At 41.3% G+C, this 14,943-nt stretch overlaps 1 long non-coding RNA gene across 1 annotated transcript in view; it reads right to left on the bottom strand.

Annotated features, from left to right (window-relative positions):
• Positions 1-469: 469 nt before the first annotated feature.
• The window catches only part of LOC137227992 (uncharacterized), a 231,709-nt gene continuing 217,235 nt past the window's right edge, over positions 470-14,943 (bottom strand). The window contains exon 4 of the long non-coding RNA XR_010945099.1: positions 470-1,380. This is a non-coding gene — a long non-coding RNA (uncharacterized lncRNA). The remainder of the gene's footprint in view (positions 1,381-14,943) is intronic.

Genomic DNA, 14,943 nt, shown 5'->3' with positions numbered 1-14,943 from the left:
GCTTTAACATCTGTGACAAAGTTCATGTTCTTAATATATAAAAAACAGTAATAGCCAAAAAGAAAAGAAAAAGGGAAAATGGGCATGATCAGTCACTTCCCAAAGGAGGAAATACAAGTGACTAGTAAACAGACCTAAGAAAAGTGCAACTTTAGTAGTAAACAAGGAAATGCACATTAAAACAATGAAATACCATTTTATTATTTTTACTTATTTTTTATTTTTTAGTTATTGCATTGGTAAAAATTCGAGTGAATACCCAATATTATTGAACCCATTGTTGACAATTATGTGGGGAAATAAACACTCTCTTACCAAAACCGAGAATAATAAAAAAAAAAAAAAGTACAATTTTCGAGGGGTTGGGGGAGGGAGGGAAATGGAAATAGACATAATACATTAAAATCCTTAAAAATGGACACTCTTTGATCAAAGAATTTTATTTCTAGGAATTTATTCTCAGGAAGTAATCAAAAAGAAGAAATAGATGTGCTTTTAATCATCCAGGCTTGTTTATTGTAGCAATAAAGCAAATAATCAGTGTCATTCAATAGAGGAACGTTTAATTATGAAACATACACTCAGTGAAGCAGTTTGTAATGATTAAAAATGAAGATGTGGAACTAGATCTATTGACATGCCAAAACGTCCACATTACATGAAGTGAAAAATGCAGGTAAACAAGATTGTATAGCCTTATCCATTCTCCCCCAACCTTTCATCTAGATATGTATATACATATATAAAGACACAGGGAAAACTCCAAGAGGATAGAGAGTGAAATTTTCATAGATGTTTCCTCTCATTGGTAGGATTTCAAGGAATTTTCACTTTCTTCTTTGGTTTTCTGTTATCTTTTTTTTTTTTTACAATAAACTTTTTTTTTTACTTTAGGGATCAGAAAACTCATAAGGTAATTCATACTGAGGAGAATAAAAAGAAGGAAGCCATAGTTTAATGAGGCAAAGAAATTCTAGTTTTGGAAACTTCCAGTTTTGCTACAGAATTTAAACAAATCATGAATTTTGTTTAACATTTCTTTGGGTGTCTCACTGTAGCTCAAGAACTTTTTTCTCTTTTTCTTTTTAACTGAGCAGCAACTCTGTGCAAACATCCAATAGACATCCTTTCATTCAGTCCCACTAACAACCATTAAAGCCACTGTCAGCACTCTTGGTTCAACTCTAAGGAAGCACTCTGGGACCTGTACCCCAGCAGGTGGTGGAGGAAGTCCAGAGAAGCATCATGATTTGGCTACCTTCTCTGGGAGAGACACATGGTAGGAGGTTTATCAGACTTCTGTGTTCAAATCCAGCTCCGTCACCATGGCTGCATCACCTCAGGCAAGTTATTTTGCCTCAGATGGTTCCATTTTCTGACCTGTAAAATAAAGATGATGATTTGGGAGGTTGGGATTGACACATATACACTAACATGTATAAAACAGATTACTAATAAGAACCTGCTGTATAAAAAAATTAACAAAATAAAATTCAAAAAAATAGAAAAAAAAATTTTTTTTAAATAAAAAAATAAAGATGATGAAAACGGTCCCTACCTTAAGAGCTTGTTGTCAAGGATGAGTACACGTAAGGCACTTAAAATAGTGCCTGGCTCTTGGAACTGTTCTGCGTTTGTTATTATTCAGCGCGTGGTTCACAGGCTCCCTGCTTCCAAAAGCAAGGATTGCATGATGGCTTAGCAATGACCGTCTCCACCTACTAGTGTAGAATTATTGAAAAGACCTACTCTAAGGGAAAGTCCATGAGGGTGTGACTCGCGGGTCCCCACCTCTCCTCCTCTCAGCTAGTTGTGGGTTGTTGAGTCACATGCAGGGGACAAGGCTGATGCTCCGGTAGAGTCAGAACTCAGACCCACCTCCACCCAGCTCCCCTACACCCACCGTTTGCTTTCTACTCTGGCTAATAACTAAAGGGGTAAACGTGTATTTATACTACTAGGCTTACCAGGTCAACAGAGATGAAAATGTACATGCCCAGTGGCCTGTAGCATGCATCTGGTCCTGCGTGCGTTTTTGATCCTTGTGGCACCTTAATTTTTTCTCTTGCAAAAGGCATCCTTGTGGAATTGCCAAACAAAAATATTTGCCTTCCGAAACGATGATAAAAGTGATAACGAGTGAATCTTCAAAAAGGGCTAAATTTTCTTTTAAAAATAAAAGCAACCCGGTATGTGCTGCCTGAACTTGCAAAAAACTTTAGGAACATGAAGCATGTAACTTCCTTTTAGATACACTAACCCGAACTATTTTGCATATTCTGGTTTAGGCTTCAAAAGAGATTTTGATTCACGTTTCATGTTTTTAAAAAATTAGTACTACTTACTGATTGTCGGCGGTGGGGGCGGGGGGGGAATTCTAGTTTGCCTCAATTACACTGACACCCAACAGTGTTTATGGACCTTTTTCTATCATCTAGTGATGGTAGCTTCTGAAACAGCAACCAGGACATGTGGTTTGACAATCAGCAATCTGTTTATGTGGGCAGAATAGTTAGCAAACCAGAAAATTCAGGGCATATGCATGACATTAACTACATGTAATGAATAATACGTGTGAATAATGTATGCATATATGGGATGGCTAGTGTCTTTCAACTGGTTAGTGTACATGAACAGTTTCTGAGAGGGTTAACTAATTCATGTCTTTCCACCTGCTTATTTAATTTATGTCAACTGTCTTCATTAGACCAGTTAACCTGACAAAATGATAGATTATCCTTACATTTGCTCTTCTCTAAGACAAATATAAAATTATTTTTTAAACCTTTTAAACCTGCTAAGAGACTTACGAGAACTACTGTTAGAGGAAAATTGTATTAATTTGCTGTTGTTGATGGGAAAAATCACGATGACCCGCAGATGTAGTTTGAAATCATACACACATTCTAACGCAAAATAAGCATCATGGCCCATTTCTGTAAACAGGGGCATATATTTGCAAAAGAGCAGGAAAACCCTGTCTAGATGTGAAGTAGGATATAATACCTAAAAGTGCCTACATCATAGGGCTGTGGGTTCAATGAGTTTATGTTTGTGGTACACTTAAAGCAGTGCCTGGCACATGGTAAATGCTGTATAAATGCCATTTATGGTGCTGGCTTTTAAGATGGAATTAACTTTTCAAAAGTCTTTTGAAAAATCCCATGAGAGGTTTCAGCTACAGTTTATTTTTTGATATGAGGTATATTTTACTTTTCAAATATAAACTTTGTGCATTAATCATCATGAATTAAAACTCACAACCCATTTGTACTCATTTATGGTTTGTTTGGTTTTTTCCTGCAACCGTGTGGGTGATGGCCTGGAACCGAATCTTTGCCTAAACACGATCTGCTGTTCCCTCTTATTCTGGCCAATATGACCAGTCAGAACATGACAAATATGCATATACAGCTATACTGTGTTCCTAAATATGGACTCAGAGCAAACATGACAAACTATCTGAAACCTTGAATACGTAAAACATGTTAAATAAATTTGGTTAATTACAATATAAACAGGCTCTCCATTGTACTGAATGAGTCATTGATTCTCCCACAGGATCTGAATAGTTCAATGGAAATGAAGGGAAAACAAGGTATGTCTTTAGTTATTCAGGAAGCTGAGGTGAATAGGGCAACAGGGCAGGTAGAGTCAGCATGTTTCGTGCGGGGAGAGAACTGTCTGAACCTGCCTGATAAACACGCCTTCCAGAAAAGTCTATTCCATGAAGGCCTACAGAGTTTTATGGGAAAGGAATCCCATACGACAACCTTGAGCTGGCAGAAAAGCCTAGCATTGTGTTACAAAGATATGTCTCCAAACCTTAATCTGTGTCTGAATTTTATACGGGTGTGTGAGCGTGTGGGTGTGGAGCGAAAGTCAAAAAAAGTAAACTCCACAAATGCCATTCCACCAAGTGTGCCAAGACATTGAGACATGAGGCACACCACTTTGATACTCCCCTAACAAATTTAACCTAAGGAAGTCAGATCTTCTTTCCGTCCTCTCCACAGAATACCATTCAAATGAGTGTCTGTACCAGGAGGAGAGGTAGCTTCTGGGAGAAGCAGGGGAGGAACCAGGTGGCAGCCTGGGATGTGCAGGGGCAGCACAGTTAGCAGGCCTAGACAAAGGGATCCAGAAGAAGTGGCTATATCCAGCAAAGGGGCTCAGAAGACTGTGACCTGTGAAGACACGGGGGACATGGCCAGAAGCATTGTCAGGGGATGAAGATCCCGTGTCACCTAGAATAGCAATAGCCAGTTGAGGGGTTCATATGGCAGATCTGAGCAGGCAGAAGAAAGAAGCAGCCAACTTTAAGATAGGACAGTTGAAATTATTCACTCTGAGGAGCAGAAAGAAAAAAGGATGAAGAAAAGTGAACACTCGTGTAATATACTAAATGCACAATAAAGCCTGCTCCTACATTTGAATATGTGCATATAATTATTTTATGCAATAAATATGGCTTTGAAAATCAATAGAATTTTCAAAAATAAAATCATCCAAGTCTTTTTTTTTTTTTTTTACAGAACATGTTGATAATGAATAACATTCTACAAATATATTTGTCCAGTGCCTACTATGTGTCAGATATTCTGTGTGCTTAGGATGCAAAGGTGAACAGGTCAGGGAGATCAAATTCCAGTGAGTGGAGCCAGGGCAGCATCACGGGTGTATGAACTGGGCAGTCACACACTGCACTCAGTTTATTGCCCTAGTGTTGCTGTACAGAAACTCATAATGTTTGAACAAGGGCCCTGCTTTCTTAATTTGCACTGACCCCTGTAAGTTATGTAGCCAGTTCTGAGGGGCACACAGATAACAGACGAAGAGTGATGGTGCTGGGTTTCCCTGGTGGTGCAGTGGTTAAGAATCCGCCTGCCAATGCAGGGAACACGGGTTCGAGCCCTGGTCCGAGAAGATCCCACATGCCGCGAAGCAACTAAGCCCCTGCACCACAACTACTGAGCCTGCGCTCTAGAGCCCGCAAGCCACAACTAGAGAAAACCCGCGCACAGCAGTGAAGACCCAATGCAGCCAAATATAAATAAGTAAAAAAAATTTTTTTAATTAAAAGAGTGATGGTGCTAGGGCTTCCCTGGTGGTGCAGTGGTTGAGAGTCCGCCTGCCGATGCAGGGGACACGGGTTCGTGCCCCGGTCCAGGAAGATCCCACATGCCGCGGAGCGGCTGCGCCCGTGAGCCATGGCCACTGAGCCTGTGCGTCCGGAGCCTGTGCTCCGCAACGGGAGAGACCACAGCGGCGAGAGGCCCGCGTACCGCAAAAAAAAAAAAAAAAAAAGAGTGATGGTGCTAAGACAGACACTGGGAGCCCACCAGAGCCAGCAAGTGCCTGATCCAGCCTTAGGGACAGGGCAGGGCAGGGGGATAGGGTGAGACTCAGAGAAGATCTCCTGGAGCAAGTCACTGCTGAAGAGCAATAGGAATTAGCCCAAACTCTGTTCAGTTCTATTTATTCTGAAAATTAATACGTTTGGTAGTTTAGTTTTTTTAAGGTAAAACATACAACTCTGCACATATGCATAATGCTGTTGAGAAAAATCCACACCTTTAAATCAAGGCTTCAGGGTCATTCTAGAGCATTTCCTATCAGGCCTATGAAAGGGTTATTGGCCTCAGCCTCTAGACCTGGGGCTGGAAACTTTCAATAAAGGGCCAAATAGTAAACGTTTTCAGCTTTGAAGACCATATGGTTTCTGTCACAACTATTCAATCTGCCACAGTAGTGCGAAAACAGCCATAGGCTATGCTAAATGGAAAGGCATGGCTGTGACCCTAGACTACAGAGAACAGCCTACAGGCAGGGTGTTTGCTGCCCTGACCCCTGCTCTAGGACAGGTAACTTTGACTCTCGTTTTCTATGATAAAGCCCCAGACTGGGTAAAGTTAGATGTTAACTTGTAGATCAGTCAGTGATAATTGCTGTATGGCAGAGACCATAGTCTCACAAAGTGCCGCATATTGCCCTGCCGGGACATCCTATCCCAGTGATCCTGTCCCACTCAGACATATGTAAGTTATGGAGATGAAAGAAAGAGAGAGGGCTTCCCTGGTGGCGCAGTGGTTGAGAGTCCGCCTGCCGATGCAGGGGACACGGGTTCGTGCCCCGGCCCGGGAAGATCCCACATGCCGCGGAGCAGCTGGGCTCGTGAGCCATGGCCGCTAAGCCTGCGCGTCCGGAGCCTGTGCTCCGCGGCAGGAGAGGCCACAACGGTGAGAGGCCCGCGTGAGAGAGAGAGGGAGGGAGGGAGGGAAGAGAAAAAGAAAGATCAGGATAGGTATCAGTTTCTCATAGCTGTCTTTGTAGCTGCTTTGTCAACCTGCTGGTACCCTCATTGATTAGTTAAATCTTTTATATATGCTTACTATATATTTTTATAGCCACTGTGTTTTTAACTTTTTAATATTGTACTTTGTCAGCATATATGAAGAAAAGCATAGCCAGATACAGAATGAATGAAGAGTTTTTAACAGGCAACTTTGCAAATATGATTCCTGTAAAGTAACTGCAACTTGCCTCAGTAAGCCTGAATGAATCTACTCCAGTACAAAGATATCAGAATCTGCCTTATATTTCCATGCAAACCAGCTACAGGAAAGGGATCTGAAGAAGAATGCCTTTTTAACCAATATTAAGTGATCATCATTAAAATAAATACCAACCAGGAGAGGAACCTTCAGTTGAGGAAGGATCAGGACACTGGGTTCTCCCCATTACCGCCCCCTCCCTGCAAAGCTCTGCTCCTTTGTCCGTCCCAACCCCCCTCCTCTAAGCCAGGAACATGGAAGGCCAAGGTCTCCCAGCCCGTGCACTGAATTCCTCCACATTCTCCTGACTTAGTAACCACAGAACCCTCCCTCCTTAAGTCCATGAAGATGTAGTTAGAATTTTTCAAAATAATGTTTACTTTAAAACCAAAGGAAAACAAAACATAAAAGGAGACCACCCACAGGGGATGCTGTCAGCCCAAACTCCTTAGACTATGGTCCACATCTTGTGGGTGACATAGCTCACATATAGCTACAAAGTGCCGGAAGCAAAAGAAGATCTCATGGTGTGAATGGCTACACTGGGTCAGTCTACTGGCTCATGTTTCTAATGACTCTTTACTATAAGAATAGAGAGAAGTGTGTGGATCTTAAAATCAGTATTCAGTTAAGCTAGGGGTATAAACTACTTTGGAAATGGAAGCAGAGCCAGGACTATAAAGGAGTTGGGAAGGGAACCCCTACTGACAACTTCCCAAATTCCTTTCCATTACTCTCCGACTATTAGCCAACAAAAATATACGTACTAGTTCACATCTGAACTCTATAAAAAAGAGGAGTCTGATAGTAATTGAATTGGAAGGAAAGAATCTAAACAGTTGTTTGCAGCATGTTCACTAAGTACTTTCATTTTATATTGTTTCCATAGCTTTCTGACATGATTGTTTTTAACCAATAAGTAAAAAATAATAAATGAAAACAGAAGAGATTTTGTAGAAGGGACAGAAGCACATTTGCATTTACTGTCACACATGGTACTTCCTGTGCAGATCTGTCTAAATCAGAAAAGGCATAACCATTGCTGTTTCCCTTTAAATCTCCCTCCTTCAAAGTCATCTCAACCATAAAGTGAGGGTGTCCATTCTTTCTTATTTTGCTCCAGATTTGTTACAACCCAGCTCACTTGCCCTACTTAAAATGCTTCTTGTCTGGGTGTTTTTACAAGCTTATCTTCTAGTTTTCCTCTTCAGCTGACAGCACGGTAATCAAGAATTTAGGATTAGTGACAAGACAGTTGAAAATGCAAAATTGCAGTATCCTAAGGGGAGAAAAGCTATACACACCTACCCTGATCATTTGTTAAAATGCTATTTATCTTTGAAATAATTTCTTTTTTGAAAAAGTTTGTAATGTATTAGAAAGGTGGACATTTTAAAATGTATTTACATAGACATATGTTTACATTACATATATGTATGTGTGTATATATATATATATATACACACATACATATATGAGTGTGTATAATATAAAATTCAGTCCAGTACAGCACACTGTTTCTCAATCTGAATGCTAACCATTGCTCTCAGCCAATGAAGTGACATGACACAGATCCTACTGAAGCTCCTGGCCAATGGTTGTTAGTGTCCCATACTGTGAGATCTCTCAGCCAGTGAGCACATGCTCTTGATATCCAGAGTTGTATGTGTTTTGTCCTATGTGTTGTTTACTTTCTTATCTCCCTTTCTTCCATCGATAAGTATTCTCCTGAGCAATTTCTATCCACTCTGGCTGATAGAAGTTAGGCAAGTCATTCAAGATGTGAAAACTCAAATTTTATAGCAACTCAAAGAGTCTTCAAGAATGGTCAAGAAAACATTAGAAAACAGGGTTTCAGGACCCATCAAGATCTTTTCAAGACTTACCTAGCCAAAACAAGGTTTAACTTTTCTTGTAAAAGCAAAGCCACAAAAGCCTGTAACAGATATGCCTTCCCAAGTCAGATATTCACAGTCCTGCATCAGAATAGGAACAAGTTTTTCCAGCTGGGGACTGCAAAAAAAGTAGCTGTGTAATTGCCTACTACAATTCTTATTTAAGAGACTGTGAGCGTGAAATCACAGGCCAACCCTGGTCCCAGAAGAGTCAACCTGCTGGTGCCAAGACAAGGAGGAGAGACACTAGAAACAGAGCTCAGCCAGGGTCAGCTGCCCGCAGATCCATGGAAAACAAATGACTGCTGCCTTCGCCACTGGGTATTGAGATGGTTTGTTATGCAGCACTGTTGTGGGGATAGTTAACTGATAGACTCCGTAAGATTCTTTTGTCCTCCATTACCAAACTTGGCTTATTCCCGTTGGTCTAGGGGCTAAACTGACCTGTTAACTGATAATAGTAAATGATAATAATTAAATAATAAAATCCAATGATAAATAATATAATTATTAAGCAAAAATAAATGACAATAAATGATTAGAGCTACCATTTGTAAAGCTCCTACTATGTTCAAAGGTCACGCTAAGAGCTCTCTAAGTGTTATGTGTGAAACTCATGAGTTTCCAGACATAGAAGATAGGATTATGCTTAATTATAAAAGCACAAACTGAGGCTCGGGGAGGTAAAGTGACCTGCCCAAGCCCTCAAAATGAGGACTGCTTCTCCCCTAGAGCTGTCAGAGAGAGTATGGCCCTGCCAACACCTTAATATTGTACCTGAGCCTCCAGAACTGAGACAATAAACTTCTATTGCTTTAATTCACCTAGTTTATGACATTTTGTTACAGGTTCTGCCAGGACCTCCCAATTCACCTACCAAAGGCCCCCAGACTTGGCCTCCTCCCCCGTTTAATTGCGGCCTGTGTATGGGAGCTCTGGTTTCCGAACACTTCAGGACTGTGTTTTCATATCAATTGGGCAAGCTGCCAAGATACCAGAGAAAGTCTGGGTTTGTGGTGGGACATTTCAAGCTTATCTAGAACTATCCACTGAAACTATGGATGAAATCAGAGATGGGCCAAGGGTATGTGATGCAGGACACAACATATGAGTGCCTAACGCTACTTGCCAAAAATCCGCGTACTATCCAACACACATACCCTGGCAATTGCTTGGAATTTGAGGTTCAGTATTAAGTAACAACCCTAGCCTATTTTTAATCTGCTACCCCAAAACTATGTGTTTCTAGTTCAACAATTAGGCTTATAGAGTTGTTACCTAACATGACTATCTCATTGAAGGCTCAGGGCAAGGCTTGTCGTTTAGCTAAGGGGAAAATTTGCTCTTAAGAGGATGGATATTACCAGCGTCAACCATTAAGCAGAAAACAGGGTCTTCTGTGACCAGGAAAGGGTCACAGAGGCAGAAACTCTGGCTCTAGACCACTGACAAATTGGAAGAAATTCTCCAGGTAGACCAGAAGGTCATTCTAAATAAGGTTACATGGCGGTGAGAATTGCATTTCACTTCATAAAAAATCCTCTTTTATTGAAACTCTGTCAAAAATTTCAATCTAAGAGAAGCCAAGGTTTAAATCCATATTCCCTAATGACAAGTCCCATCCTCTTTTCCCTACTCCAGAATGAATTCTTCCACCTGTCAATGAGGGTTGAAAGGAGAATGTTTAGATTTGTCAAGGATAAATAGGCAGGGTTCAGCCCTCTGCTGTCTGCTATTGGCAGATGAAGGACAGGGCAGGTTTCCAGCTGTACCAAAGGTTCTCCATGGAGGAGAAGGGCCCTGAAGGAGAGACAGGCTCCCAGTGGCCAGGAGCAGAGCATGGATCAGAGGAGTAGAAGTAGATGGACTTTTCTGGAGGCTCAATGTTGTCAGGTATCCTGTCCTTGCCCCAGGTACCTTCTGATGGACTGTTCTTGCTCTGTTCTTCAAAGAAGGAACTTTACCTCTCTATCTCTCCTTCTCCCAGGTTTTGCAGCTCTCTATGGATGTTTTTCCGCTCAGAGGTTGTGCTCCTTTTTTATCCCAACTCCACCCAACAAGATCCAGAGCTATTTATTTTTCTGGGTGTGTCCCAAACAGAAGCTTCTGAACTTTTGCTCACAGTTTGGATGTTTTGACAACCTTTCCTGCCAGTTAGTTTATCATAGAGGTTCTGTGCACTGTTCTCCTCCACATTGCCTGACACTTTGCCTCACCAAAACCTTGGGTGTTTTGCATGAGTCATGCAGCAAAATAGTTCAAATCAAGCACTGCAGCAACTTCCCTTGCTCAGCCATTCTCTGCTGAGTCCCCTGACTGCTGTTTCAAAGATTTTCCTCCTTGTCATTTCCAGGAGAGCATTAACCAGTCTTTTGGAAACCAGTCCAAATCCAAGGGTCCTAGGGTCCTGTGATGAGAAGGGCATTCTGTTTCATACAAAATTCTGGTTTATTGAAATTTTGTAACAGAATATTCATCAGTCTAAGAGCCATTGTGCACCGTCAATTTTCCTCCAGTCATGAACACTTGTTCAGTCCTGTAGAAACAGATTGAAAGGAAATATCTTTCCCCAAGATTTCTGTATTTCTTAAGTGCAGCAGAAAATAGTTATTTTTGGATCCCTCTGAAGCACTCTGTCTCAAGATCATCTCATGGTTGGCTCTTGTCATTCCTCTCCCAATTCAGATGCCGCTTTCTCAGAGAGTTCTTCCCTGACCACCAATCAAATGGAGCCACCCCATCACTCTATCACATCACCCTGTTTTATTCTCTCCATAACATTTATCAAGTTCTGAAATTGATCCCATTTGTTTTCTAGTAGGGTTTTGTTTCTATTTTTTTTTGTCAGTCTCCATCTTCCACAGAACATAAACTCCATAAGAACAGGGACCGAGAGAATAGGCTCTTTTCCCTTGTTGGAGGAGTCTCCAGGACTGGTCCCCCATTTTCAGTTTCCTTCCTTCTCCATGTGTAGGAGTATATGTCCCCTCTCCAACTGAACTTTGGCGCCGCCATGTGATTTGTTTCGGCCAGTGAAATGTGAAGCATGGTACTCCGTCTCTTCCTGGAGGAAGGTTTATGAACTACTTGCCATGTAAAGATGAAGTGGTCATGGAAGCATGCGTTATGATGGTTCCTCCATCAGCCTGGGTTCCTGGCTGACAATAGTGAACAGAGCCCCCATCTGGCCCTCACTGGACTAGTAATGTGAATAAGAAATAAGCCTTTGCTGTGATAAGTCAATGAGATTTGGAAGTTGTTTGTTACCACATCATACTCTAACTCTTCTGTGTTTGTTTCCTATTGTTGCTGTAACAAATTACCACACACTTAAGGGCATAAAATAACACAAATTTATCCTCTGGCAATACTGGAGGTCAGAAATCCAAAAGGAGTCTTATGAAACTAAAATCAAGGTTGAGGCAGGATTGTGTTATTCTGAAAGTACTAAAGCAGAATCTGTTTCCTTGCTCTACAAGATTCTAGAGGCCACCTCCATTCCTTAGCTAGTGGACCCTCCCTTCATCTCCAAAGCACATCACTCCACCCTCTGCTTCCATAGTTACATCTCCCTTGTGGCTCTGACCCTCCTCCTTTCCTCTTATAAATACTCATGACTACATTGGGCCCACATAGATAATCCAGAATAATCTCCCTATCTCAAGATCCTTATCTTAATCAAACCTGAAAAGACACTTTTCCAAGTAAGGTAACATTTGTGTGTTGTGGGTTGAGGAGGGGATGTCATTATTCTATTTATCACACTGATTAATACAATAATGAGTCCATCACACCTGGGATAGTACCCGCCATACTAAGGTCACTCAGTTAATATTTGGGGGGTGAATAAATGAATGAACAGACCAGAATAGCATAGCATAGCATAGGAGAGCACAGCACAGCACACCATAACATAGAATACAATGCAAATAGATTTCTTTTTTAGTAAATAGTATTTACTAAATACTACAGTATAGCTACAGCTAAATACTACAGTATAGCTACAGTTTTAAAAAGATGGGTCCTCATATGTCTTTTTATTTAAAGTTCACCATTCATTTGCCTAAAAATGCATTGACAGAGTCTAACTTCAACTTTAAAAAGTTGATCTTACTGGTTAAGATCAGCCAGGAACATTACTTTTCTAAGTTTTGTTGTTTTTCTGTGCAAGTTACTCAAACTTTCTGTGCCTCAGTTCCTACAACTATAAAGGGAAAAGAGCTGTACATAGTACCTCATGCTGTTGCTGAGACAATTCCATAAATAATACATACAAAACTCTCTCATAAGGCTGAGCACAAAGCAGGCACTCTCTAAATGTTAGCTTCCTTCTCCCCACCCTTCACCATCCACTTTCCACCCCCCCTTACACCACAGAGAATTTTTGATACACTATTTGAAACTGCCCCTTCCCCAGCTGGCTACATCTGAGGAGCTATGGCTGTTCTCTGGAGGAATGAAACCTCTGTCCCTAACAAAAACTTGCATTCAAAAAGATACATGCACCCCAGTGGTCATAGTAGCACTGTTTACAATAGCCAAGACTGAAGCAACCTAAATGTCCATTAACAGATGAATGGATAAAGATGCGATACACATATACAATGGAATCTTACTCAGCCATAAAAAGAATGAAATAATGCCATTTGCAGCAACATGGATGAACCTAGAGATTACCACCCTAAGTGAAGTAAGTCGGACAGAGAAAGACAAATATCATATGATATCACTTATATGTGTAATCTAAAGAAGTGATACAGGGCTTCCCTGGTGGCGCAGTGGTTAAGAGTCCACCTGCTGATGCAGGGTACACGGGTTCGTGTCCCGGTCCGGGATGATCCCACATGCCGCGGAGCGGCTGGACCCGTAAGCCATGGCCACTGAGCCTGCGCGTCCGGAACCTGTGCTCCGCAACAGGAGAGCCACAACAGTGAGAGGCCCGCGTACCGCAAAAAAAAAAAAAAAAAAAAAGTGATACAAATGAACTTATTGACAAAACAGAAGTAGACTCACAGACATAGAAAACAAACTTATGGTTACCAAAATGGAAGGCAAGGAGGGATAAATTAGGAGCTGGGGACTAGCAGATACACACCACTGTACCTAAAATAGATAAACAACAAGGACCTACTGTATAGCACAGAAAACTCTAGTTAATATGCTGTAATAACCTATAATGGAAAGAATCTGAAAAAGAATTTACATATATATATATGTATAACTGAACCACTTTGCTGTATACTTGAAACTAATACAACATTGTAGATCAACTATACTTCAATAAAAAGTTGTTTAAAAAAAAAACTCTGGCCCTCTGTAAGCATGATTATCATCACAAATAATTCTTTTTTGAGAATTTGTAGCAAGAACTGTTCTAAAGCACCGTATACCTAACTATTTTCTTAGTACTCACAACCCTGTGAAGTATGTATTATTATTATTTCCATTTTACAGATGAGAAGTTAAGGCTCAAAAGTCATATAGCAAAAGTCAGGTAGAAAGGTAAACTGACTTTGGAGTCTCCATTTCCAATGACCATGCTAAACCCAGTGTACCCACGACATTCTGGGGACCAGGGAAGATATCTCCTTAGTAAGTCACAAAAGAATTATAAGCCAGGTTGAGTTAGTAGCCTGGGGCTGCTATGTCTGGCTTCTCCAGACAACTGGCCCTGCCAACTGCCCATGAACAAAGCAATGGGTGAAAGACCCACAAATAACATGGGGGTTAAAGTCAAATCAAGGGGGAAGAGTTTTCAGCATTAATGTGTCTTTTCCATTCATCTAGAGAACCTAATAAAGTAACACTTAAGTACATTTCCTGAAAATCAGAAAAACGAGTTAGAAGAGAAAGAAAACACCAAGTTGGAGCTTGAACCCAGCCTTCTGGGGCTAGACTAGTTATCCTGTGCTTTTGAACTTGGGTTCTGTTACATAAATCATATTTTCCAAGATGATTTCTTCTTGCTTTACATCTTTTTTTTTTAATTTTTTGGCTGTGCTGGGTCTTCATTGCTGAGCCTGGGCTTTCTCTAGTTGCCGTGAGCAGGGTCTACTCTTCGTTGTGGTGCACGGGCTTCTCATTGCAGTGGCTTCTCTTGTTGCAGAGCACGGGCTCTATGGGCGCGGGCTCAGTAGTTGTGGCACGCGGGCTCTAGAACGCAAGCTCAGTAGTTGTGGCGCACAGGCTTAGTTGCTCCACGACATGTGGGATCTTCCCGGACCAGGGCTCAAATCCGTGTCCCTTGTGGTGGTAAGTGGATTCTCAACCACTGCACCACCAGGGAAGCCCACCTTATATTCTTTAATGAAGTTATTTTAGATGATGTTTACCTGTCTCGGCTGACCTGAAGAATACAGAAGGAAAAGACGGGACCTATAAAGAGGGAATATGATTCATTGGCGGCTGAGTGTGGTGGTAGCAATAGGAATGGGAATGAGAGAAGTGAAGCTGGGGAGCAAATGCCAGCTTCCTGGAGCCACCACTTTCTGGGA

This window comes from Pseudorca crassidens, chromosome 7 (genome assembly GCF_039906515.1).
Source record: "Pseudorca crassidens isolate mPseCra1 chromosome 7, mPseCra1.hap1, whole genome shotgun sequence".
Taxonomy (NCBI): domain Eukaryota; kingdom Metazoa; phylum Chordata; class Mammalia; order Artiodactyla; family Delphinidae; genus Pseudorca; species Pseudorca crassidens.
The sequence above is the reverse complement of the archived record's forward strand: the minus strand, read 5'-3'. Positions and strand labels throughout refer to the sequence as shown.